Raw genomic sequence first — 27,971 nt, forward strand, 5'->3', positions numbered from 1 at the left:
GGAGGGACGTAAGAAAGAAGGCGAGAGAAGACAACTAACATGGAACGTTATGGTAGGTACATAACTTCTCAATGTTAAGTTGTCAATCTCACCTTCATTCTTGCTGGATGGGACCGCGTCCCTAGCACCTTTATCCTGGGTGGCTCAATGGAACAGACTCTTGAGAACGGTGGAACCAAAATTTGCTCTGTTTCTGGAGGCCAAGTCCAATTTGTAATGTGAAACAAAGGTATGAGGAGAGGCCCATGTGGCTGCTGCACAAATAGTGTCTATTGGAAGTCTAGCCTGAAAAGCTGTAGATGTAGCTAGTGCTCTAGTTGAATGGGCTTTTGGCCTAGAAGTCAACTCTTTACCTCTGGGTTGATAAATGCATGTAATCACAGAAGACAGCCACCTAGATAGGGTTACCTTGGATACCGGAAGGCCTTTCCTGTTCTCTGCATAGGATTAAAAGCAGTTGATCAGATTTCCTAAATTGTTTGGTTCTGACCAAATAATATCTGAGTTGGCGGTGAACATCGAGATAATGTAGCTTTTGCTCCGCTCTATTAGAATAATTTGGGAAAAAAACTGGAAGATCAATAGATTGATTTAAGTTCGTCTGTGATGCCACTTTGGGTAAAAAAGACGGATTAGTTCTTAGAGAAACTCTGTCTTTGTGGAAGATTAAGTAGGGAGGACGAATGCAGAGGGCATGAAGCTCAGATACTCTCCTGGCAGAAGTAATGGCGACCAGGAAGAGTGTCTTCCAAGAAAGAAATTTCAATGAACAGGTAGCCACAGGTTCAAAGGGGGGAAGAATCAAGGATGTTAAGATTAAATTTAGATCCCACTGTGCTGGGGGGTCTCTAATCGGAGGCTTAAGTAAAAATACACAATTGGAGCAGTAAAGGGATCTATGTTCCTAGCTTTTGCCCAGAAGGAGAAACGTTGCCATTTACTAGTGTAAATCCTTCTGGTGGAAGATTTAAGGGAAGCTACTATGATATCCCGGACGGGATTAGAAATCATAGGAAGCCTGGCTAGGGATGGAAGTGGAGCAACCAAGCAGTGAGGTTGAGAGAAGGTATGGATTGGTGCAGCTGCCCCGACTGGTGGGTCAGAAGATCAGGAACCAGGTCCAGATGCCATGGCTGTACCAAAAGATAACGATGTAGGAACGGAAACCATATCTGTTGAGGCCAATAAGGGGCAATGAGAATCATCTTGGCTCTCAAGGCGGTTGCTTTCTGAATTACTTGTGGTATTAGAGGAAAGGGAGGAAAAGCATAGAGAAGTCCCCGGAGCCAATCCTGGATTAGAGCGTCTCTGGGAGGATGGCATGGAAGGGGGAAGAGGGAGAAGAAGTCGGGGCATTTGCTGTTTTGAGGGGTAGCAAAAAGATCACAGCAAGGAAGGCCCCACTTCTGAAAAATCTCTTCCGTCACAGATTGAGAGACCACTCGTGAGGCATGAGAATAGCTCTGCTCAACCTGTCCGCTATGATGTTGGATTTCCCAGGGATATGCGTTGCTATCAGAAACCGCTGAGAAGAGATTGCCCACTGCCAAAGTCTGAGTGCCTCTCGACACAGTGGATAGGACTTGGTTCCGCCCTGCTTGTTGATATACCACACTACAGACATATTGTCCGTTTGGACTGCAATAGTCCCCAGGGGAAGAGAGTCGGGGAGGGCTTGCAACGTTAAAAGCACTGCTCTCATCTCCAGGACATTTATGTGCAGGTGGCATTCAAAAGGTTGCCAAGTGCCATGGACCATCCTGCCCTGATAATGCCCCCCCACCTGATCAGGGAGGCGTCCGATGTAACCGTGGTGACCGGGGCGGGAGGAACAAAGGGTCTGCCCTGATGGACTTGAGGGGACAATATCCACCAGGTCAGATGCCTTTTGCAAGTTGGAGTTATCATGATCCTGTGATGCATGGGAAGTCATTGAAAAGACCATTGGGTGAAAAGCATCCACTGTAGGAGACGCATGTAAAAGCGGGCAAGGGGAAGAAGTGTTATGGCGGCCGCCATAAGACCCAATACTTTCAGGGCAAACCTGGCCTGAATTTTGTCGCTCTGGAGAATCACATGGATGTGGTGTTGAATATCCAAGATCCTTTGGTCTGTTAACTTTGCTGAAAGTTGTACGGTGTCCAAATTGGCGCCTATAAAGGTAATAGATTGACAGGGTGACAAGGCAGATTTTTTGAAATTTATAGAGATCCCTAGACCTCTGCAAATGTGAATGGTGTAATCTCTGGCTTGGAGAAGTTAATGCCTGGTGGTGGCAGTGAGGAGCCAGTCGTCTAGATATGGAAACACCTGGAATCCTTGACGTCTCAGGTGAGCCATAACCGCTGCCATACATTTGGTGAACACTCTGGGGGCTGTAGTGAGTCCAAATGGCAGGGCTCTGAATTGGAAGTGACTGGCCCCCAGCCGAAAGCAGAGAAACCTTCTGGAGCGCCTGTGAATTTTTATGTGATTGTACACATCCTGAAGGTCCACCGAGCACATCCAATTGTCCTTGCCCAGAAAGGGTAGAATGGACTGAAGCGTTACCATCCAGAATCTTGTTTTCTTTACTAACTTGTTTAGTTTGCTGAGATCTAATATTGGTCTCCAGTCCCCTGTCTTTTTTGGTACTAAAAAGAACCTTGAGTAGATTCCGAATCCTATTTGGTCTGCTGGGACTGGCTGGATGGCTCTTTTTGCTAGCAGTTTTGATATCTCTGGTACTGCTAATTTCCTTAGACCGGGTGGAATGTCTGGAAGGGTTCCCTTTTGCTGAATTGGGGTTTGGATAAAGGGAATTTTGTAACCCTTGGATATGATCAACTGTACTCATTTGTCTTGAGAAAGGGAAAGCCAGGCTTTTGGGTACAGCGATAATCTTCCCCCGACTGCCTCCGAAGGTGGAAAATCGGGCAACATCTCAGGGATGCTGGAAGGGTTTGTCAGAGAGAGGCTCCCTGCTACCCTGATTCTGTGGACCCCCTCTGCCCCTAGGGCAGCGTCTGTTGTTGTTACACCCTCTGCCTCTGGGGGTAAACTGACCTAGTGCATCAGACGTGACTCCTTGAGATTTGCGGAACCACATTTTCCCACCCTTCTGACCTTTTGGGTAAGGTCTTGAAGGTGTGGAGACACGGACTCCTATGGCAGAAAGAGTCTTGCCATCTTGTTCGCATTTAGTCAAGGTGTCTTTCACTTGAGGTCCGAACAAGATCGAACCATCAAAAGGAGAGTTTGTGAAGGACGCCTTGAAGGGGTCTGCAAAATTACAAAGCCGCATCCAGGATTGACGCCTTAAAGCCACTCCTGTGCCTGCGGCCCTACTCGCTCCATCGGCTGCATATGAAATGAGCCGCATGGAGGAGTTAACAATGGAGTTTAGGATTCCTAGCTGTGAGTTAATTTTATCCTGGGACCCAGCAGCTGACGGATCCTGTAAAACTTCTACCAACTCTTTAAGAACATCTCTTTGAAGGCGGGTGAAGTGACACAAGTAGTTCAGCGACCGCATGGCAAAGGTCGCTGAAGAAAATATCCGCTTGCCGTACGTATCCATAGTCCTGGAATCCTTGTTAGGAGGATGGACAGGTACTGAAGGATCAGCTAGTTCCTTCTTGGTGGCTGCAGCCACCACCATGGCATCAACTGGGACACCTTTTGTCAAAAATAGCCTATCAGGTGGGGCCGTGATGAATTTAGAAGGCCTCCGAGGAATGGGTTCCACCGAATCCGGGGCCATCCATGCCTTCCGAGCCACCACGTCCATAAGAGGGTTGAAAGGCGGAGACACCCAGGAGGTGGAGGGTCGAGACCCGAACGTCTCCAGGTATACCGACTCATCCTTGGAAGGATTAAGGGAAGGCCAGTTCCCCCTCTGCTTAAGGAGTTCAAGGATGTCTGAGAAAGAGACATCCTCAGAGGGAGACCTTGGGGATCCCTCCGACTCATCCAAGTCAGTATCGGATGTAATAGACTCGGAGGAGTCTAGATGTTTCCTCTTACATGTCCTCTTATGCGGATGCTCACCTGAAGGGTCAGGAGAAGCCTCGGAAGAGGAAAATATTCCCAGTGGGGAAACCTGAGGCGTTGGATCTCTGGGTCCGGGAGCAAGAGAGTGGGAAGAGATATCAGCAGGCACTGTAGTGGGAAAAGCTGATTGAACTGACCGTTGACTACACCCTGGGGCTATTACACTCCTCATCACCTCGAAGGCTCCCCCATCAGAGAGGCCAGAAGGCTCCCACTCTGAAGAGATAGGAACCCCAGGCTGCACTGACAGGGATGGCTCCGAGGCTGATGTCGGGGCTGAGCTCACCAACGTCGAAGCTCCAAGAGGGAGAACGGGGTCGGACAAGGGTCCGATGCCACTCACCCCCTCGGAGCCGACGAGAGAGACCAGACTCCTGGATCCCTCCAATGAAGGCATCAAGGAGGAGATCGGAGCAGAGGACAACGGAGCCGAAGGGGGAGGTGGTATCGGCTCCGAAGCCACAACAGTTCCGGCTCCGAGGAGTTCCGGCTCCGAGCTCTGTAGGAGAGTCAAAGGAGGAATGTTAGGTGGATGTGTAATAGCTACCGTCTGTTGAGACGGGCTATGGAGCATTTGGGCCAATGCCTGAGACTTTAATAGTCTACTCACCACTCTCTCAAGGTCATGGTTGGACAGCCTGGACGACCGAGAAGACCGGCTCCAATGGCTCTGCTCCAAGAGCAGGGGTGATCTCGGAGCCGAATGTATAGACTCCAACGAAGGGGATCTTGATCTCTTTCTGGAGATGGGTGGAGCCGAACGAGCCGAGGATACTTCAGCTCCAGCCGGAGCCGACAGTGAGTGCCTAGATTTAGCGGTATCGGCACCGGGTGGAGCCGATACTGTAAGCTGAGTCCTGCAGGTGCAGAGGTCCCAGGCAGTAAACACAAGAAGTGTGACCGTCTGTCAGAGATTTTCTGACAGCACGAGTCACACTTCTTGAAGCCTGAGACCTTTGCGTCCTTCGACATAACGGTGTCGAGGGAGCACCAAGTACTAAAAAAAAAAAAAACACACACACAATAAACACCCAATCCAAATAAAAAATAAAATAAAACAGGGATACAAACTGGTTTTAATCGCTTATTATTAGGTAGCTTTTAAGAGGTTGTCTTGGTTACGGTTAGGACAGGCAGAACCAGTTTTAACACTTGGCACTTGTAACAGTATGTGTCAAGTTTTTAACTTGTTAGTTAGCTTCCAGCATTTGAATTCTTTGTTTGCACGAAAGTTTAAACTGGCAGTTCATTGTTTTTATCATATTTGTTTGCTGCTTTTTTCATCCTGTTAAAAGACAAAAGTTTGCAGCCCGTTTGATTTATTGTGTTGTGATCTGCATACAGTGGGCAGGCTTTTGTTTTCAAGTCAAAGGCTTTTTAGGTTATACTGATGACTTAATGGTTTTGTAACCAATGGGAGCATATAGCTCTTTAATTGTATGTAATAAAAGAAGGGGTGTGTGTTCCTTCACTTTGTCTGAAGAAATCTTGGGATCCCCTAAGACGAAAAGCACTTTACAATAAACGGTTGAACTTCCTGCCTTTAGTGTGGTGACCTGTATTCATTCAATACAATCTATTCAAACAGTCCCTGTTAAAAATAACCCCTTTCAACCCTGTTAAGTATTGAACCTTAGCTACAGACTTAAGCTATACACTTTAAACTCTGTAATCAAGTTTCTATGCAGGATATACTTGCCTCATGCCTCTTAATACTTTTGTATGTTCCTCATAAAAAAAAAAGAAGTTATGTCTTACCATAACATTCCATCTGTGTTGTTCATCTTTTTTCATTCATCACTGATGGGTTCAGTTCCAAGTCCTCAGAACCGAGTCAGCCTATTAGCAAGCTCGCCCCAGCCAAAAACTGTTGAGCTAAGCTTCTACTCACAATGCCCTTCTCCCTGTTACCTCAGATAGAGTTTGACTGTGATAAACCCGAAAACCAAAGGCCCATTCTGCGCAAATGCCATAAGACACCACTTGGACCCAAAGTTTGCTCCAGGAGCCTTTGGAGGGGGAAGAAGGATGGGAAGTGATGAATGAAAGAAGATGAACAGCACAGACAGAATGTTATGGTGAGACATAACTTCTTTATCTGATGTTGTTAATCTTCTTTCCATTCATCACAGATGGGACAGAATCCCAACCTACCTTGAGACACAAGGGCAGCCCTTATGGAAGAATATTCCTGAGTATCACTGAGCCAAAGGCAGCGCTCCCTCTGGAGACCACATCCAATTTGTAATGATTGATGAAAGTGTGGGGTTTAGCCCAAGTGGCTGCTGCGCAAATGTCATCCTTAGAAGCCCTGGAGTGAAAAGCTACAGATGTCACCATAGATCTAGTGGAATTGGCTTTAACCTGTGGCAGAGGTTCTTTTGTGGAAGAGTAAGAGAAGTGTATGCAGTTCCTTAGCCATTTCAATAAAGTAACCTTGGATACAGAGTTTCCCATTCTAGGTCCAGAAAAAGAAATGAAAAGTTGGTCAGACTTACCCATAATTTTGATTCTGTCTAAATAGAATCTCAGTTGTCTGTGTACATCCATGGAATGTAGGCAGTACTCTTCTTTATTAGAAAAAGTCAGAAAGAACACTGGTAGGTCAATGGACTGATTGATGGAGAAGTCAGAAACAACCTGGGGAGGAAAGATGGATTTGTCCTGAGTGATACTCTGTCCTTGTGAAAGACCAAATAGGGTATTTTGATGCACAATGCCTCTAGCTCCGAAATCTGTCTGGCTGACGTAATAGCTACCAAGAACAAGGATTTCCAAGACAAGAATTTCAGGTCACACTTCGCTGTGGGTTCAAAGCGGGGTTGAGTCAAAGACTGTAGAACTAACGTGAGGTTCCAAGGCTCTATAGGCTGTCTGACTGGGGGCCTGATGTTTGAAACTCCTTTGAGAAAGGTTTTACATAAATGTAGTGAGATGAGAGGCGTACTATCCAGCCCATTATGGTAATTCGAAACTGCAGCCAGATGTACTCGTATGGTAGAGGCTGCGGCACTCTCTTCAAAAACCTTAGACAAGTATTGCAAAACAGCTGTGACCGGAGCTGAATACAGATCTAGCATGTTAGCCTTTGACCAGAGAGAGAACCTTTTCCATTTCTCCTGATACAGTATTCTGGTGGATGGTTTATGAGACGCCAGGATAAGATTCCGAACAGGTGAGGTGACATCAGCCTGCCTGACAATTAACGGAAGTGGAGAAACCAAGCTGTCAGCTTGAGACTTGACAGATTCGGATGGCTCAACCCTTGAGGGTGAGCAATCAGGTCTGGAAGAGGGTCCAGAATCCACAGTGGGTATACTAGATGAGGCCAAAGGAAGGGGAACCAAACTTTGTCAAGGCCAAAAAGGGGCTATGAGGATCACTTTGCATTTCAACCGATAAGCTTTCTTTAAGAACTGTGGAATCAGAGGAAAGGGGGGATATGCATAAAGAAGTCCTGTGGGCCAATCATGACACGTTGGAGCTCCCCGGGATATGCTTTGCTATCAGAAAGCGGTTGGAAGCTATCAGCCACTGCCAAATCCTCATGGCCTCTCGACACAAGGGGTATGACTTGGTTCCTCCTTGCCTGTCGATATACCAGACTACTGACATATTGTCTGACTGAATTGCAATTGTCCCAGAAGGAAGAACCGGATGGAATGCCTGCAATGCTAACAGCACCACTCTCAGTTCTAGAATATTGATATGCAGGTTGGCCTCCAATGTGGACCATGTGCCTTGGACTATGTTTCCTTGGAAATGGCTCCCCCCCTCGATCAGGGAAGCATTCGTAGTCACAATGGCCTTGGGCTGAGGTGACTGGAATGGGTGGCTCCAAAGTTCTGTGTCTGGCCTCATCCATCAAAGAAGGTCCTGCTTGCAGGAGTTGGTTATCTGGCTCTGGGAATATAGAGGGTGATGATTCAGGAGCCACTGAGAAAGAAGAAGCCATTGGAGAATTAGCATGTGCAGCTTGGCAAGAGGCACTATTGGGATTGAAGCTGCCATGGATCCTAGGGCCTGAAGAACCTCTCTCACTGAGACTTTGTCTTGACAGAGTATCACCCAGAACTGAAGCCTCAATCTCTGGAGTCTGTGAGCTGGGAGCAACACCAGAGAGGATCGGGTGTTGAAGACTGCTCCGATGAATTTTATCTGCTGTGTAGGGACCAGGTTTTACTTCTCCCAGTGCACAGTTACCCCCAAAATTTCTGCCAGAGAAAGTGTGTATTGTAGGACTGTTACCAGAAGATGCTTGGTGGGGGCGGTGAGGAGCCAATTTTCCAAATATGGAAACACCCGGAATCCTTGCAGTCTCAAATGAGCTGTAACCACTGCCATGCACTTTGTGAACACTCTGGGGGGATGCAGAGAGACCGAACGTCAGGGAACAAAACTGGTAATGATTGGCTCCTAGCCGGAAGCGAAGCAGACTCCTGGAGTGCTTGTCCATTTTGATGTGGTGAGCACAACCAATCGCCCTGCCTCAGAAAAGGGAGAATGGACTGAACCTTGACCATCTGGAATTTGGTTTGGACGACAGACTTGTTCAAGCTGCTGAGATCCAGAATGGGTCTCCAGTCCCCTGTCTTTTTTGGCACCAAAAAGACTCTTGAGTAAAATCTGGATCCGGATTGGTCTGGTACGACTGGTTGGATGACTCTTTTTTGGCATAGCTTTTTTATTTCTGAAGCTGCCTCTTCCCTCTGACTGGGTGGAACATCAGGAAGTTTTGTTGGAAGTTTCGGATAAGAAATAAGGGGAATGGTATAACCGCTGGTAATTATACTCTGCACCCAACGATTGGTGGTAACACACCAACTAGAGTAGAAAGAACAGGGAAGGAATACCACAAGGGTAAAGAGAATAGGGCCATACTAGCAATGGTACTGAAAAAAGGTTACCAATGGGTAGATATAGAGAGAAATATATCTAGAACTACTGTAATTCGACAGGAAAATGACTTTAACTCACAAAATTTAAGAAACAAACAAGTATTTCACACAAAATATCAAAAATGTTTCAACTTAGCTGAGAGCTCGGCTGAAACGTGGCTTTACACAAGGAAATACCTAAAAACAAATGCAGTAAACGAGATCTGAGGTAACAGGGAGAAGGGCATTGTGGGTAGAAGCTTAGCTTGAGAGTTTTTGTCTGGTGCGGGCTTGGTAATAGGCCGACTCGGTTCCGAGGGCTCGGAACCAAACCAATTAGTGATGAATGGAAAGAAGATTAACATCAGATTTTGTGGTTTTCTGACAAATCACTGAGGATTGGAATCACTAACTAACGACAGACATTTAAGTTTCAGGCTTCATAACCTTCAGAAAATACATAATTATGCAAAATGTTATTCTAGCAACTTTCAAAGTTTACAAGAACAAGACTTAAAATCTGTCACCATTTTTGGGCATTTGTCTCCCCATTTATTTAGGTTTGACTTTGTCCAGATTTTTTGTGCTAAGAGGTTGAGAGATATCACTTATCTTTCACATTGTGAATGCTTTAGACACTGTGAAAATGAGAAAAAAAATAGTTTAACATAATAGTGACATGTCCAAAGCAACACACAATGTTTATTTTTCAGAATGTAACGGATGAAACAAAAATGAACATGCATTATTGCAGTAAGTAAATGTGTAGTGTTTCTCTTACCAGTAAATGCATATCCTTGCAGAAAACACCTTTATCTGGTACGTCAACCACAACTGTAGATAATCCACCGGACAAAGCACTAAACAAGACAAGTACCATACATTAAAATACAGTTTTATTTTATTTTAAAATACAGTATTTGTTAACCTGGCAAGTTTCAATCAACAAAACCTGTTTACAGGGGAATCACAAGAAGAAAAGCTCCTATTTCATTACACAGGATGAACAAACAATTGCATTGATCATTTTATACAAACTGCTAAAGCACATCCAACAATTAAAGATTGTAGTAATAGCAGATAAACAATTAGTGATACGTGCAACTTATAACACAGCACAGTCTGAAGATCTTCAGAACTGAAGTAGGTGAAAAAGTTTCCAAAACTGGATGTATATACAGTGAAGAGGACTATGATAACATACATAAAAAGACAGTGGCTTGCATTAGCAAATGGATATTATGCTGGGCTATACAGGTGGGCAGCAGTAGGAGAAGCTCGAGAGGTACAGTATCAGAGAGAGAGAGAGTTTGTGTGATCTTGATACAGTCGTTGGATCTCTGTCACACCATCAAAACCCAAGTCCTTGAAAAGTGAGTTTATCAAAAGAAAGTAAATAACTTGCTTTTCAAGTCAAGATTTTTTTTCCTGCTTAGAAGGTAAGCCCTCCATACCTACATAAAGAAGTTTTGCCTTCTGCACTTCGGGAAAGGGGCAAACCTAAACACAATAGTCTTGTTCTGTGAGTGCACATTTTAGCCAAGTACTATACATTAGTTCTTGATCAAATAAAGCCTGATCATTTTCATATGGTAAGATACCAAAACCTCTGCCAGAACAGTGGACAAATTTTGTGTATCTGATAAGAGCTAATATGGATTTATTGATAAGAGGCATTTAGATGGAATAACAGTGGTGGAGGTGGGAGAAAGCAAAACAGGCGGGTTGACATAAAAGGCATAAAACAAGGAGGGTTCCATATATTAGATAGCAAGTGATATGCACTGCAATAAGTGTAAGAGTAAGTGTAAGTTAGATTTTGAGTTAATGTGAAGTATGCAAGTGAGAGTAAAAAGGAATGAAGCAAAGTGTGGGATATACTATATAGCTAAAAGACAATAAAAGAGCATTATAAGCAGGGAAGAAAGTTGGACACTAGCGGCAGTAGGGAAAGTATAAGTAAAAGCAGAGAGCTGTTAAGTGGGAGACAGCTGATAGCTATATGACTGTAAAGCTGCAGTGAAACAAGAGGAACCTCAAGACACTGCATAACAGGGATACAGCTACACAGGTTCACCCGTGTATACTAGATTAGCAGCCACTAGAGCCTTTATAAACCTAGCTGTGCAACCCAAATGTCACACCCAAGTTTTATATTTTAGGCATTTATATAGGGGTCCTTTTTGGTTATGCAATGATCTACTGGCTGCCTTTAACCAACAGATACACAGGTACCAGAACAGGGGTGAATTTCTGATTTCCCATCCAATGGTCCAAGTTATATCAAGTTAAAGATGGGTAGGGAGGAACTTTGTTTCACATGGATGGGGAGCCTATTACAGAGAATGGGAATTCTCTGAGAGACATATACGTCTCTCCAACATGTCCTATTTATGTCGTAGGCAAAGTTTAGGTCTATGGATCTAGTAGTTCTAATGCTATTTTTTTTTTTTTTTTTTTGTGAATGTGCAAAGGGTTCATCAGAACAGAGTCCAAGGAAGCCCTGTAAGCCAGGCACAGATCACCTCTCAAGCTGTCTATAGGAAAACAAGTATAGAGATAGGGCTTTGAGCCAATCTGCACAGCACATTGTATCCATGCCCTGTATTCTTTTTGTATGAACATTTACAGATGTTCCAGTTTCTGCATGTATCTGGTCAGGTATACTCTACGATGAGTCTGATGAGGGCTGAGAACAATGGTATGTTGATATTCCTGGACCAAGATGCCATGCCCTTACTTATAAGTTGAACAACATAGAAGGACTTTCTTACTACTTTGAACACATGCTGGTCAAAAGCAAGGTTACTATCTACATGAGTTCCCGGATCCTTGATTAGTTAGTCAACTCTTAGAAGTTTTGTTATCGATGACACAGTTTTCCGGGGTGTCCAACGTACTACAATGCATTTCTTGACATAGAGTTTTAAACCATGGCTTTGGTACCAGTCATCTGTCTGTGTTAGACCTTCCTGTTGGGTGTTTATATCTTGGGGGGATGCAGTGACTGTCTCCAGTTTGTAATCATCTATAAACTTGGCCAGCCAGAGGCCTTTGACATTGGCTTTGACTTCCAAGAAGTAGAAGCCAAAGAGAAGTGGGCCCAGCAAGGAGTCCTGAGGGACCAGCGTCATTGTGGAGGTGGTCTCACAGATCATAAAATCCTGGGTCCTATCCATGAGCTAGATGGCTATCTAGCATATTATATATGGGTTTATGCCTAAGTCCATAAGTCTGTTAACAATGCTCAAGTGTGGTACTGTATCAAATGCCTTAGCCAGAGGAAGGTAGGCAGTATGTATGGTTTTATCCTCATCCATTGCCTTGGTAACTTTTTCAAAGAAGTCCACCAAGTTCTGTAGGCATGACCTTCCTTTGATGAAGCCAGTCTGGGATGGATTCGATATCTGGAATTTCCAATGTCTTTGTTGATCATTTCCAAGATAACACTTTCCATGGCTTTGCAATAAAAAAATAGTCAGACTAATGGGTCTGTGGTTTCTGGTATGTGTTCATGATCTGCCCTCATGAAGGGGGATGACCACTGCAGTCTTCCATTCTCATGGTACAAAGCCTGTTTTGGGACTATAATTAAATAGTGACTCCACTGACCATGATAAGTCATATTTTACACTATTCAGTAGGCATCCCTGATATTATCAGGATCCATTGAGGTTGTGTTTTTGGCCTTAGCAAGCACAGCCAAGACATACTTTCTTTTTATAGTTGGAGGGGTTATGGTTGAGGGTATTACTTTGGGGGGGGTTAAAGTTGGAACTGAATTTGCCAACAGATTTGCCACATCAGTGAATGTTTAGTGCGTTGCTGTGTGCTGCCTTTGAGGTTTCTGACATAGCTGAAAAAGGCCTTATGGTTGTTTTTTGCATGGGAGGCTATTTTAACCTCAAAACTGGACTTGACTAGCCTTTTCAGTTCTTATTTAGTTTGATGATAGAGTTTTTATATTTATGGGAGTTACACTTCCTAATTTTAGCAATAACGTTTTTCTTTAGTTCTATATCCTGTTTAATTTGAGATGCCACCAGAGCAACTTGTTTCTGGGATTAGTCCTGGGCTTACTTCTGGTAGATACAGCAGCCTCTGTGCAGACATTAACATGGTTGTCCAAGGTTTCTGTTAACAATTCTGCATAGGCTGCTGAGTTCTCTGGGTTTGGAGCGGTACTGAATTTTGACAAATTATCAGTTAATAAAAGGTAGTTTGCCTTTGACTACTTCCTGTTACTGGGGTTACCGAGTCGATTTTGATTTCACAGGAGACAACTTTATGGTTGGACGTTAACAGGGTGATCTTGACAATTTTATGGTTAGACCTTAATAGGGAGGACATGACAATGGGAAGGGTGCAGCATTCCCCAAGTTTGTGATTAGGGGATCCAGTATATTGGAGCCCCTAGTGGGAGTATGCACTTACTGGTCAAGGCTGTCTGTATTTACAAAGTCCAGGGATCACTGTGCTTGGAGATTTGAGATCTTTTAGGATTCTCAGTTTATACAGAGGTAATTAAAGAATCCTCCATAGGAAGGGTGTTTGGCTGGATAGTAAGTGTCTCCAGTAGGTCTAAGTATAAACTGTGAGTTTCTTTGAACGTAGAAGGTGACCTATAGCTAGCTAGGATATGGTATGGGATTTTATCTATGGTGATCTGCAGATGGAGAAATTTGACACCTTGCACTGCCAGGGTACATCCTGCTGCTTTAAACTATGCATACTGTATAGTGTGCTCAAATACTAGGAAAAGTTCCTGTAATAAGGTGTGTATTATGAGCTATTTTCCTGTGTCTGCACATGTTGTCATCTTGAGTGTAATGCACTTGGAGTATATTGTACAGTAATACACATGATCAATAGCAAGTTCATGCGTTGAGGTTGAAACCTCAGCAAGTATTACAACCAGAGCAAGGATTCATCCATGCATAGTGGGTGCTCCATATCTGTCAAGGTCTACTATCTTCATATTACAGGTGCCTTCCTCAGATGTTGTGCCCACAATGCATCTTGTGTTGCTTGTAGTGAACAATGACACTGTGTCCTTGCACACTTATTTATTTATTTGTTTTATTGGCTAGGAAAGTCAACTGGGGAGATTCCATTTTCAGTGTAGGCCAGAAGAGAAAAGCTTCATCACAGTACTTGTTCTTAACAAGTGAATTTCAGACAGTTCTCAGAAAAAAAAAAAAAAGTTATGTACTTAGCAGAACGTTCCATCTGTGTTGTCGATTTTTGTTGCTTCTTGACTGATGGGTCCTGAGCTGAGATGTCGGATCCAACTTGGCTAATTGTAAAACCTCATGGCAATCCAAAACTCTCGAGCTTCTCCCTTGCCCATTAGGGCATTACCTCAGATCTTGTTTCCAAGCACTAAAGAAAGATGCACTCTTACAACTTATACATATATGTGTACAATTTGGATGAAGAGAAAGAGAGAGAGTCTCAAAGAGGAAGGGACAATGCCACTTCTGGAGCTAGTATAGACATAAAAATGCAACCCAACTGTTATATCCTCTCGCTCTTCTAGAAGAAACTTAAAAAAGATTGGGGGTTGGTAGGAGAGGAGTCGAGGAGGAATGAAAATCGACATCACTGATGGAACATTGTGGTAAGTACATAACTTTTTGATCTGATGTTGTCAATTTTCAATCCATCCTTGACTGATGGGACAGAGTCCCCAACTACTTAGAAATGTGGGTGGATTCAAAGAAGGATATTTCTGAGCACCACTGAGCCAAAAGATGCTCTACCTCTGGACACCAAATCCAGCTTATAATAAGAGATAAAGGTCTGAGATGAAGCCAAGTTGCTGCTGAACAAATATCATCCATGGAAGTTCTTAAGTGGAAAACTGAAGAGGTAGCAGCAGCTCTGGTAGAATTAGCCCCAACTTTGTAAGGCAAGGTCATTCCTGTCTTGTTATAAATATTTTATTTATTTATTTATTTATTTACACGGATAGTTCGACTGGGTCACATGACCCATTTTCAGCAGAGGCCCAGGAAGAAAAGCTCCACAGTAAAATCAACATAAGAAACGTTTAATAGAATGAATCTACATTACAAAGTGGGTTAGTAACTTGTACATAATTGCATCATTCAGTTTGTGACAGAGAAACAGTATATACAGTTTTTTTTTTTTTTACAGCTTTCTTGATATGTTACAGAATGTTAGCATTTGACGTAATGAATTTCACAAGAATGATAATTGTATTGCGAGATATGGTGTGGGCATATCCACAGCCTAACTTAAGTAGAGAATATCTGACATTTTAGATGTAGCTAGGAGTGTAAAGGAGTAGTACTGTGATACGGAGGGGTAACAGAAGTTAGCCTGGGGATATACATGGGCATTTCCAGGAGTTATATAGGTGTTTTTTAGGGTGGCTTTGAACAGAGATAGTGTAGGAGTTAACCTGATGTTTGGAGGGACAGAGCCCCATTGCTTAGAGACTGAGTATGAGTATAATGCTTTGCCAGTTTTTTTGAGGGTTTGATGAGATTGAGTAGGTTTTTGTCATCTGATCTAAGTGGTCTAGTTGGCTTATATTGTTCTATAAGATTTTGTAGGACAGGACAGGCGGTGGGTTTATAGATTAAGTTGTGTGTAATGGTTAGTTGAATGTATTTTTGATGGTTGGATAATTTGAGCCATTTGAGTTCTTGTAAAGGTTTACAGTGGTGTGTTTGGTATTTAGAATTGGTTGCAAACCTGGCTATATTGTTACAGCATTGTTCAGGCTTTGTTATGGTTGAGTTTTGTAGGTGAGTAAGTAAGCAACAGCTGAGTAGCGAAGGCAGTAGGAAGGGCTTTGCTAGGGTTGACTTTGTAGTGGCAGTCAGGTATTGCTTATTTCACTAGAGAAGCCTTGTTTTTTGTGTGTTTTTTATGTTTTCTTGGACATGCAGGTCAGGGTGAGTTTGCTGTCAATACTTACCCCTAGTAGTTTAGTTTCTTGGACATTTTCAAGTATTGTTTTAATTTTTGAGATGATTTTGAGTGGGTTGGGGCTGGGTATGGTTTTGTTTGGGTAGAAGATGATATGTTTAGTTTTTTGGGAATTCAGGAGGAGCTAAGCATGTTTTAGCCATGATTCGATAGCAGAGAATGCCATTTGGGTTTTGTTTTGTAGGTCGGGGAGAGTCTGGGCGATGCAGATTAAAGTTGAGTTGTCAGCATAATGGATCAGTTCTCCAGGGGGTGAGGCCATATTTAGGTTGTTTGTAAATATGTTAAATAGTAGTGGTCCCAAGACGGGGATCTCCTGTGGAGTCGTGAAGGAAGGGGGATAATTGACTGGACCATTTAACAGCTTGTATCTTGTCCTGTAGATAACCTTGGACCCAATTTATTGTGGAGTGGTACAGCTTAGATTGGTCACAGTGTCCAGTAGTACTGGGTGAGAGATAGAGACAGTGTCAAATGCTTTTAACAGTTTGAAGAAACAGTGGCTACCAGGAATCCCTTGTCTCTGGGTTTATTAACAGAATCAGTGAATGACAGCAGTGCTGAATATGTGTGGTGTCCAGGCTTAAAGCCATGCGGAGTATGAACGAGTAGATTATTTTGGAGTAGGAATTTCATAAGTTGTTGGTGGACATATCTTTCTAAGATTTTAGCAATGGGGATAGTATTGATATTGGGCGAAAGTTGGATAGCACGGGGGAATGTCCACCTTTCTGAACTGGTGTCATGTCGGATAGTTTCCATATGCTAGGAACAAAAGATTCTGAGAGGGATCTATTTATTAGGATGTTAATTGGATAAGAAACTGAGTCTGCTGCGAGTTTTAGGTACTGAGGTGGGAAACTGTCTGCAGTTGTTGAGCAGGGCTTTAGTTTGAAAAGATGTTTTACTTTTGAGGTTAGTATGGGATGGAAGGAGAACAGGTTTTGAGGGCGTGTGGTTTGATAGTTTGTGGGGTTGTTTGTGTGACTGGATGTGGTGAAGTAAGATTGTTGGAGTTTGGGGTGGGGATTTGTTGAGTGTGGTTTGGGATGATATTAATGATTAGTAGATCAGTCATAGATTTGATGAAGTGTCTGTTAAATTATTCGGCTATTTGTGCTGGGGGGAGTTAGATGATGGAGAGAGATGTTTGTTTGTACCTAGATTTAGGAGTGTAGATAATGACTGCCAGAATTTTGGGGGATTATTTTTATGTTATGACTGAATATGCTGAGAATTTCTTTTACTTTTATCGACCTGTTTTGTTACACTGTTGCGGAGTGTTTTAAAGGCTTGGAGACTTTCAGGGGTTGTGTTAAGTTTCATTTTTTCCATCTGTCATCCCTATCTTCCATTAGATTAATACATTCTGTGGTTATCCAGGGAGTTGTGTGCTGCTTTACTCTTTTGGTATGAGCAGGGGCTAAACTGTTTAGTATCTCAAAGAAGGTTGCATTGAAGTGACATAATGCTTCTTCGAGGGGTAGTGTCTTTTGTGATACCCAGTTTATATTAGACATTAGGTTGTTGAGAGATTGTTGGTTGAGTTTTTTTTTGCATTTCTGACTGATTTTAATGAGTGTGTTTTTGGTAGGTGGGTACTGGCTCTAGTGGCAAATGTTGGAAGGTGGCCACTAAGAGAGCTTGATAATGTGCTGGATGATGAGAAATTAGCTGGGTGGATTACTAAGATCCATTCCAGGATGGAGTGGGAAGTGTAACCTTTATTATATCTTGTTGGGTCTCTAATTAGTTGTGTGTAACCATAAAGATTAATACTAGAGGAGGGAGAGTTTGAGGAGATAGAGTGCCAGTTTATATTCATATCTCCCAGTGTAATTGTTTCCTGGCTAATATTTTGAGATGTCCACAGTATATCTTCCAGGACAGGTATGTTATTACCTGGTGGGATATATATTGTTATGATACAGAGTTTTTTGGTTTTGTTTAGGTTTAGGGAGGTGACTAGTATTTCAGCATTATGGAAGATAGGTATATTATTTGTATATAGAGTAATGTATAGGTTAGATGGGTATAAAAGAGCTATTCCTCAATCTTTCTTTGTAGGTCTGTCCAATCTATATATGGCATAGCTGGGTGGTAAAATGCCAGTGTTTTGTATGCTAGGGCTAAGCCAAGTTTCAGTCACAGATAATAAGTCAGTTTGTTAAGTTCAATTCAGGTATGCAGGGGGTGATTTTAATACAGATGCTTCTTAAGTTAATGGTAAATGGGGTCACGTTTTTAGTGTTTGCTTGGATGCTTGGTCCAGGGTTTGCATGTATATCTCCATTTTGTATTATTTTGGTTAGCAGATATATGAGCAGTGATAATTTGTTTTGAAGATAGTTTTTAATGGTATTAGCTTGGGTTTGTCGGATGTTATGCTTATAATATACCTTTGGGCTTGATGGTATAGGGAAAGATGTAGTGGAATAGGCAGGGGTGATCCTGGAGTAGCGTTTTTGTGGGTAGGTATGGTAGCAATTGAGGTTGCTATAGAGTGGTATTTAGGAGCAGTTTTGTTGGAGGGAGTTGTGGCCAAGCTGAGGATTATTGTGGGGGGGGGGGGGTTAGGCTGATAAAGGAGAGAAACTCACAGCAAGAGGTTCTCCCATTCGATTCTCGGCTATGGCTTGGAAGTGCCTTCTGTGTGGAGTCTGCATGTCCTCCCTGCGGTTGGGTAGCATTCGAAAGACATGCGTGTGTAAATGGGTGTTCCTTCTTTGAAGGTTGGGCATCGAGCTGGCACCTTGGCATTTCGTAAAAAATCTACTGACAATCATTAGCGGACCAGAGTTCCGCTGTGGCGACCCCTTACCGGGAAAAAGCCGAATGACAAACAACAACAGTATAGGATGAGTGGACGTATGCAGGAGGGCTGTATATGAGTGATAATCAATTACGTTAAGGATAGGTTTGGCTAGCTGAGGTATTGGCTTTTAGTTGAGTAGTGAAATTGAGATTATAGGTTCATAGGTTCATACTAGGCTATCTGCCCAAGGGCATTTATAAGCCTAGCCCATAGTTATTTGGCTTTCCTTTAGTTTGAATAAAACTATGCCTATTATTTTGCTGTGCCTCTGTCAAGCAGTGACACTGAAGTAATCCCTGGGGTATATCTGCGATCTCCCATCCACTGGTCAAGATTCCTCTTGAACAAGGCCAGCGAGGTGCTCTGCCTCACATGTACCGGGATTTTGTTCCACAGCATAGGGAGTCTCTGGGTGATGAATCTGTCCCTCCAGCACGTTCTATTAATAACCGTGTCAAGGGTTGGGAGGGTGGCCTAATGGTTAAGGTGTTTGCCTTATAAACACAAGGTGTAGGGTTTGAGTCTCACAAGGGATAATTGGCTGAGCTTAAAATGGCTTGCAAGGGCAGTTAGCTTAGTACTAATCTATGAACCTTATATATAAAATTACATAAGGTTTAAGTCTCCCGCCCTTGTGGTTCTGAGGGATCTAGATTTTTTGAGGTGAAGCATATTCATCAAATCTGGGTTGAGCAAGCGGTATGAGACTGAATAGAGCTGGAGTTCTTTCAGTCGGGCAGCATAAGACATATTTTTGAGACCCTTTATCTTTTTGGTGAGGAACTTTTGGGGCCTTTCCAGCTGCTGCAGGTGTCGGGTCAGATACATTCCGAATGGGGCATTGTACTCAATCATAGGTCTAATGAGTGATGAGTACAGGGGGATGATGACCTCCCTTGATCTAGATGTGAATCCCTTCATGATTAGGTGGGCAATGTAGAAGGTTTTCCTAACTACTTTAGCAACATGAGTGTCAAACGACAGGCTACTGTCAACCTGGGTCCCCAGATCACTGATGACTTCTTCTGTGCTCAGTGGATTGCCACCTATATGGTAGCTAGGGGTAACCTTGTTTTTATGACTATGCATTTCTTGGCATTTAACTTTAGGCCATGGCTCTGGCACCAGTTATCCATTTCTGTGAGGCCCTTCTGAAGGATATCTGTGTCAGATGTGTTTTCGACTATGGCACCCAGTTTGCAGTCATCTGCAAACTTTGTCAGCCATAACCCTCCTGCGTTTGCTTGTACTTCAGAAAAGTAGATGCTGAACAAGAGTGGACCCAGGACTGAGCCCTGTGGGACACCACTTGTGACAGGCTTTGAGTCTGACATGGCTCCAGCAACTCTGACCCTGTGTGTTCTGTCACTTAGCCAGTTTGCAACCCATCTTGTGATGTATGGGTTTACATTCAAGCTGATGAGTTTTTCGATGATACCTGAGTGGGTATTGTGTCGAAGGCCTTTGCCAGGTCAAGGTAGGCTGTATGGACTGCCTTTCCCTCATCAATGGCCTTGGTGACTGTCTCGAAAAGTCAACCAAGTTTAAAAGGCATGATCTGCCTTTGACAAAGCCAAACTGGGTTGGATCCAAAGCCTGCAAGTTCACTATGTCTTTATTTATGAGTTCCATTATGATCCTCTCCATGGCTTTGCAGATAAGGCTTGTCAAGCTAATGGGACGGTAATTTCCAGGGTCGGTGGAGGCACCGCCCTTGTGAAGTGGGACCACAGCCACTCCTTGATCCTGAGGTGAGGCTAAGATTAAACAGCTGTCCTAACTGCGGGTTTAATTCCTCATTGAGTTCGTGGAGCACACAGCCGGGACACCATCCGTCCCATGGATGCTGTTTTTGCCTTGGAGAGAGCAGTTCTCACCTGGGCGTTGGAGATGTTTGGGGGCTACAATCCTCTGGTATAGATATCTCTCCTTTTGGGGAGTTTGCACTGAACCTGTCAGCCAGTATGTTGGCAATGTGTGTAGGTTCAGTAATCTTCACATCATTTTGAACTAATTCTGAGCATATCTGGGAGTTTCCTCCTAGGTTTCTAACATAGCTAAAAAGGCCTTATGATTGTCTTTTGAGTATTTTCTCTCAAAATTTGCCTTGGATGATTTTATGAGAGCTCTTAGTTTTTACTTATAATGATCAAAGGTGTCTTACCTTTCAAGGATTTTGCTCTATCTTGTAGTAGCTTCCTCCTTTTGTTGTAGAGCTTGTTTATGGCTGGGGTCCACCAGACTGGGTACAAAGAGTCTTAGTTTTGTTTGGGATTGCCTGATCCATGCAGTCCTGTAGGTGCTGGTAGAAGGCATTTGTAAGTGATTCAGCAGTTTGAGTAATGTTTACCACTGGCTCATTTTCACTGTGGTCTTTTTATTTCAGGTGATGAGGACCTCCAGCGAGATTAGTTTATGATCTGATCTCACCAGTGAGGGGTATACTTCCGGTGCTGAACATTGTGATCCCATGTTCGTGATGATGAGATCAAGTATGTTTTCTCCTCTTGTTGGGATGGTGACTAGTTGTTCCATGGCATTTGAGTTTATGAACTCCAGGAACCTTTGAGCTTGAGTGTTTGGGCTTGAGTAGTGTTCCCAGTCTATATTAGGGTAGTTGAAGTCACCTAGTATGATGGTGTTTGGAGATACATTTATCCCCTCCAATGTTTTCAGGAAAGCCATGTGAGGTTCCTGAGTTTGAGAGGGTGGCCTGTAACATGCTACAAATTGCAGAGCAGTCTTGCCTATGGTTAATTGCACCTGGATGGTCACCGATGGGTGTGGGTGTCCTTTATGAATATGGACACCTCCTTTCTTGGTGTTTTCCGGATTTTGGGGCATGATATGAGGTGAAACCTGATAGTGCTGGGGTGCTCTCAGGAGCCTTGAACCAGGTTTCTGTCACTGCACAGACATCGATGTTCTCCATACTGAGAAGGGCCTCATCTTGAGATTGAGACTTCTGGCATTGAGCAGCATTACCCTTAGTTTTTTCCTTTTGTGTTCTAGGGTGGTAGGTTTAGAATTTGAGCCTTGAAAAGGCACTACGGGGTGGCAGAGCCTTTGCCAATATCCGGAAGCCTAGTGACAGGTGCAAGTGTCCAGCATGTCATCCCAGGCATACAGACATTGGATCCCCTTTGAATGACACCAGAATTTAAGCCAATTATTAAAGCTGATCATCTTATCACTGTATTGTGGCATCATTCTAGTGCCTAATCATTCTAGATTACAGAATTATTGGTTAAATTGGTGTGGGGATAGTTAGGTGGGGAGTGGTTTGATTGGGTAACTGGCTATAGAGGTGGAACTAACCAAGTTCTAAAGCAGGGGATATAGGGGGTGTGTGAGAATGGCGGTAGGATAGGGGAGTGGAGTGAGCCTGAGTATAGGGACAGCGAATGGAGCAGGCTAAGCCAGAATGTGGACCAGACAGCAAGCTCAGAGTTTAAGGAAAACGATGAGTTGTAGCACTTATGCAGGTATGTAAAATAAAGACAAAACAGCTATAATACTCTTATCTGTTTTTCCAGTTTTCTGCACTTGTTAGAGGTAATTAGAGCAACTCAGATAGCAGACTATTGCTAGCTGCAGCATATAAGGATAAGGGACAGGGAGTGGGTCCAGTAGTGCACGCCTATGTTTCTAAGTAACAAATATACATTTACAGAGGACTGATATTTCATTTGTAACATACACTGTTTGCAGTAGATAGGGCAACTGCGGGATACGGGATATGGTCTGTTCCAGTTAGTCTGAAGATCAGATAAGCAGCCGCAGCAAGGGATATGAAAGATTCAGTGTAGCTTTGACAGAGGCTGAAGATAAAAAGAGTGAGTGGGTATTTATTTATTTTACATTTGTTAACCGGGTTAGTCTGGCTGAGCTTTTGGCTCATTTTCAGCAGGGACCCGGGGAGAAAAGCTCCTCAGGACTAGAAAACAATTTATTAAATTTTAGTAACACAGTAGTAACAATCAGCTATAGGATCTTACAAACAGAGACCTGGAGAGAAAAAAAGCCCCTCAGGCAATTCAATTATACAGAGTATTAACAATTGGCAGACAAGTATGTGAGTTGTTACAAACAAGGTTTTAAACAATTAGCAGAAGAAAATGTGACTAGTTACAATATTATTTAAGCTGCTTAGAGCAAAATGAGTTAATAGTTAGGCAGATGCTTATTTAAAGTGGGTAGGATTTAGTTGTATAGGAGTTTGGAAACAAGAAAGGAAAGTAAGAATGGCTAGTAGGATATGTAGGGGAGGTAGAGTATTGGAGACACACTAGACAGGTAGGTTGTTTTGTGACTGTAAGAATTAAGTGTGGGTGGAGATAGAGGAAGGGAAGAGGTAGGAAGAGGCAGGGGAAATAGTGTTAGAGATACATTAAGAGTGAGGTGGTGAAATAGGTGAAAGGATGGTGGTTTCAGGGTGGTTGGCTACAGTGGCAAGACCACTTTGTTTTTAGGTATTTCCCTGTGGCTAGTTTGAAACTTTTGCTATGCTGGAGGGATTTTATTTCCAAGGGGAGTTGGTTCCAGGATGTAGCTGGGTTATAGTTATAGAGAAGGCAACCTATTTTGGTTTTGGGTTTGTAGATGTTTAATAATTCTTGATTTGAGCTGCTTAGCATCCAAGCAGGGGAATATTTGGATATGATAGTGGAGAGGCTGGGGCAAAAGGGGGGTAGAGGACAGAGTGGATGATTTGTAGTTGGTATAGTTGGAGCAGCTGAGGGAATTCTAGCCAGTCTAGTTGCTGTAGTGCTAAGCAGTGGTGTGACTTGTAGGTTTGGTTAGCTGCAAATCTGGTGATCTTATTATAGGTAGTTTCAAGCTTGGAAATAAGTGTAGAATTTAGGTTTGTGAATATGTGGCAGCTGTACAGGAGTGTTGGGAGTAATAAAGCCTGGGAGAGAGTTATTTGGGCAGTGTTAGTTAAGTATTTCTTGCTACGGAAAAGGTGTCCAAGTTTCTGATGAGTTCTTTTAACCGAGTTAGTAATATGGAGATCAAACTTAAGCTGGTCATTTATTGCAACACCTAGCAATTTACTACTAGATTCAGCTGTGATGATAGTGTTGTTGCAGGATAAGATGGTAAATGTACTTTTGAGTGTGGTGATGTTTTAGGGAGGAAGAGTAGGAGCTTAGTTTTTTTTGGATTAAGTATTAGTTTGTTATCACTAAGCTAAGTCTCAATAGTGTGGAAGGATGCCTGGGTAGTTGAGTGGAGGTCAGTTAGGTTGTCAGCAATGGTTATAACAGTTGAGTCATCGGCATATTGCACAAGAGATGACTGGGAATGAGAAGAGTAGAGCAAGCTGGTGAAAATATTAAAGAGTAGTGGTCCAAGTATGGACCCTTGGGGGGAATCCCATTTGTACAGTGAGAGGGGAGGATAGTGCAGAGAGCCATTTCACTGATTGCTGGTGGGTAGAGAGACAGCTGGAGAACCAGGAGATACTAGGGGGAGAGAAATGTAATTTACTGAGTTTATCTAGGAGTGGGTGAAAGAGACAGTGTCAAAGGTTTTAGAAAGGTCAAAGAATAGGCATGAGACAAGTTTATTGTTATCACAAGCTAGGGAGACTATGTTGATGAATGATATGAGTGCAGTAGTTGGACTATGCTTGGCATGGAAACCCTGCTGTGTGGGTGTGAGAATATTTTCCTGGTGAAGGTAATGCATTATCTGCTTGTGAATGCATTTCTCTAGGATTTTTGAGAGTGGAGAGAGTATGGCAATCGGTTTGAAGTTGCATATGTCTGAGGAGTTGCCCCCTTTGTGAATGGGTAGAGTAAAGAAATTTTTCCATACAGTGGGGACATAGGATTCAGAAATGGATTGGTTGATTAAGATGGATACAGGATAGGCAAGAGGTTCAGAGGCAATCTGCAGAAAGTAAGAGGGTAGCTTGTCAACAGATGGGGAGCAAGGTTTAAGTTTAGAGAGTAATAACTTTACATAGGTAGTTGATACTGCTTTTAGAGAGGAGTTAGGAGAATTTGGAAGAGGTATAGAGTTTGTGGGGGTGCTAGTGTTGTTTCTGGGAGGGAAGAGAATTTATTATGGAGGTTATTGAGTTTATAAAATGATTGTTAAACTTGCTGGCTATGTCTTCAGGTGTTGCATTGGGACACGGGTTAGGAGAGGAAGGGTTTCCTGGATGAAGAGTCTGTTTAACAGAGCTCCATAATTTCTTTGGGTCTGATTTACGAGTAGAGGGAGGATTGGCATAGAAGTTTATTTTGTCATAATGGATGATTTTTTTTTACTTTATTTCTGAGTTCTTTATATTTCTGAAGAAGAGAAGGGGTCCTAGTTTTAATCCACATTTTCCAAATCATATTCCAGTCTTTCATGAGGGTTCTGGTAGATTTAGTGAGCCAGGGAGCATTATTAGATTTGATTCTAATTGTGCGAAGAGGGGCAAGGGAGTTAAGAATGTTTAGGAATGTAGTGCTGAGGGAGTCGACAGCTTCATCTAAGGGAAGAGTGGTGAGGTAAGACCAGTTCATTCTGGAGAGTTGGTGAATAAAGGAGTTAGGACAGAAATGAGAAAATGAGCGGGTCGTAATAAATTTGTTAGGTTTGGTAAGGTGGGGAGTATGTATGGCAACTGTTATAGGGCAGTGGTCGCTGAGGGCATTTGGAAGGGTTTGGGAGTTATGATAGTTTTGAGGGTGGGAGACCAATATTTATTTATTTATTTTATTTTATTTTACATTTGTTGACCGGGCTAGTCCAACTGGATATATGTCCATTTTCAGTAGAGGCCCAGAGAGAAAAGCTCCAATGGTTATTACAAGTTTAAACAGCAATAGGCGATACAATACAATAAGCAAAACAGAATTAGTTAATAAATGCAATATACAAATATGATAGGAGCAAAAACAAAAGAGAAATAATAAAATGTCTTCAAAAATGAAATAAAACGTTTTTTTTTTTTTACAATGGTCATACAGTATATATGAGATAACATTTATCTACATAGATGTTATGTAAAGGGACAGCTATCAAGGATATACAGTATATATGAGATAACATTTATCTACATAGATGTTATGTAAAGGGATAGCTATCAAGGATATACAGTATATATGAGATAACATTTATCTACATAGATGTTATGTAAAGGGATAGCTATCAAGGATATACAGTATATATGAGATAACATTTATCTACATAGATGTTATGTAAAGGGATAGCTATCAAGGATATACAGTATATATGAGATAACATTTATCTACATAGATGTTATGTAAAGGGACAGCTATCAAGGATATACAGTATATATGAGATAACATTTATCTACATAGATGTTATGTAAAGGGACAGCTATCAAGGATATACAGTATATATGAGATAACATTTATCTACATAGATGTTATGTAAAGGGATAGCTATCAAGGATATACAGTATATATGAGATAACATTTATCTACATAGATGTTATGTAAAGGGATAGCTATCAAGGATATACAGTATATATGAGATAACATTTATCTACATAGATGTTATGTAAAGGGATAGCTATCAAGGATATACAGTATATATGAGATAACATTTATCTACATAGATGTTATGTAAAGGGATAGCTATCAAGGATATACAGTATATATGAGATAACATTTATCTACATAGATGTTATGTAAAGGGACAGCTATCAAGGATATACAGTATATATGAGATAACATTTATCTACATAGATGTTATGTAAAGGGATAGCTATCAAGGATATACAGTATATATGAGATAACATTTATCTACATAGATGTTATGTAAAGGGATAGCTATCAAGGATATACAGTATATATGAGATAACATTTATCTACATAGATGTTATGTAAAGGGATAGCTATCAAGGATATACAGTATATATGAGATAACATTTATCTACATAGATGTTATGTAAAGGGACAGCTATCAAGGATATACAGTATATATGAGATAACATTTATCTACATAGATGTTATGTAAAGGGACAGCTATCAAGGATATACAGTATATATGAGATAACATTTATCTACATAGATGTTATGTAAAGGGACAGCTATCAAGGATATACAGTATATATGAGATAACATTTATCTACATAGATGTTATGTAAAGGGATAGCTATCAAGGATATACAGTATATATGAGATAACATTTATCTACATAGATGTTATGTAAAGGGACAGCTATCAAGGATATACAGTATATATGAGATAACATTTATCTACATAGATGTTATGTAAAGGGATAGCTATCAAGGATATACAGTATATATGAGATAACATTTATCTACATAGATGTTATGTAAAGGGACAGCTATCAAGGATATACAGTATATATGAGATAACATTTATCTACATAGATGTTATGTAAAGGGATAGCTATCAAGGATATACAGTATATATGAGATAACATTTATCTACATAGATGTTATGTAAAGGGATAGCTATCAAGGATATACAGTATATATGAGATAACATTTATCTACATAGATGTTATGTAAAGGGATAGCTATCAAGGATATACAGTATATATGAGATAACATTTATCTACATAGATGTTATGTAAAGGGACAGCTATCAAGGATATACAGTATATATGAGATAACATTTATCTACATAGATGTTATGTAAAGGGATAGCTATCAAGGATATACAGTATATATGAGATAACATTTATCTACATAGATGTTATGTAAAGGGACAGCTATCAAGGATATACAGTATATATGAGATAACATTTATCTACATAGATGTTATGTAAAGGGACAGCTATCAAGGATATACAGTATATATGAGATAACATTTATCTACATAGATGTTATGTAAAGGGACAGCTATCAAGGATATAGGGAGAAGAGAATGAAAGTAATTATGGTAGAAGAAAAGAGAGAGAGGAAGAAGGAAAGTTAATCTGGGCTGGTACAGGAGGAAAGCCAGTGATTACTGAGATGCATTTTCAGTTGTCTTTTAAAAAGTAGTAGTGCGGACAAAGATGAGATATCAGAGGGTAGTTTGTTCCACATTTTTCCAACAGAGTTGGAAAAGAGGCAGTCACCTGCAGAGTTATTTGGTTTGGGAGTATAAATCAGTAGTTTGTTTGAAGAACGTAGGTGTTTCATGTTATTGTATGGTGAAATGAGGTTAGAGAGTATTGGTATTTTAGTTGGTTGATATAGAATTTTGTGAGCTATTAAGAGCTGTTGAAGTATTAGTTTGTTGAGAAGTTCAAGCCAACTTAGTTGTCTTAGGTTCAGGCAGTGGTGAGTTCTAAACTGGGATCCT

This window comes from Protopterus annectens, chromosome 13.part0, assembly GCF_019279795.1.
Source record: "Protopterus annectens isolate FY-2018-M chromosome 13.part0, PAN1.0, whole genome shotgun sequence".
Taxonomy (NCBI): domain Eukaryota; kingdom Metazoa; phylum Chordata; order Ceratodontiformes; family Protopteridae; genus Protopterus; species Protopterus annectens.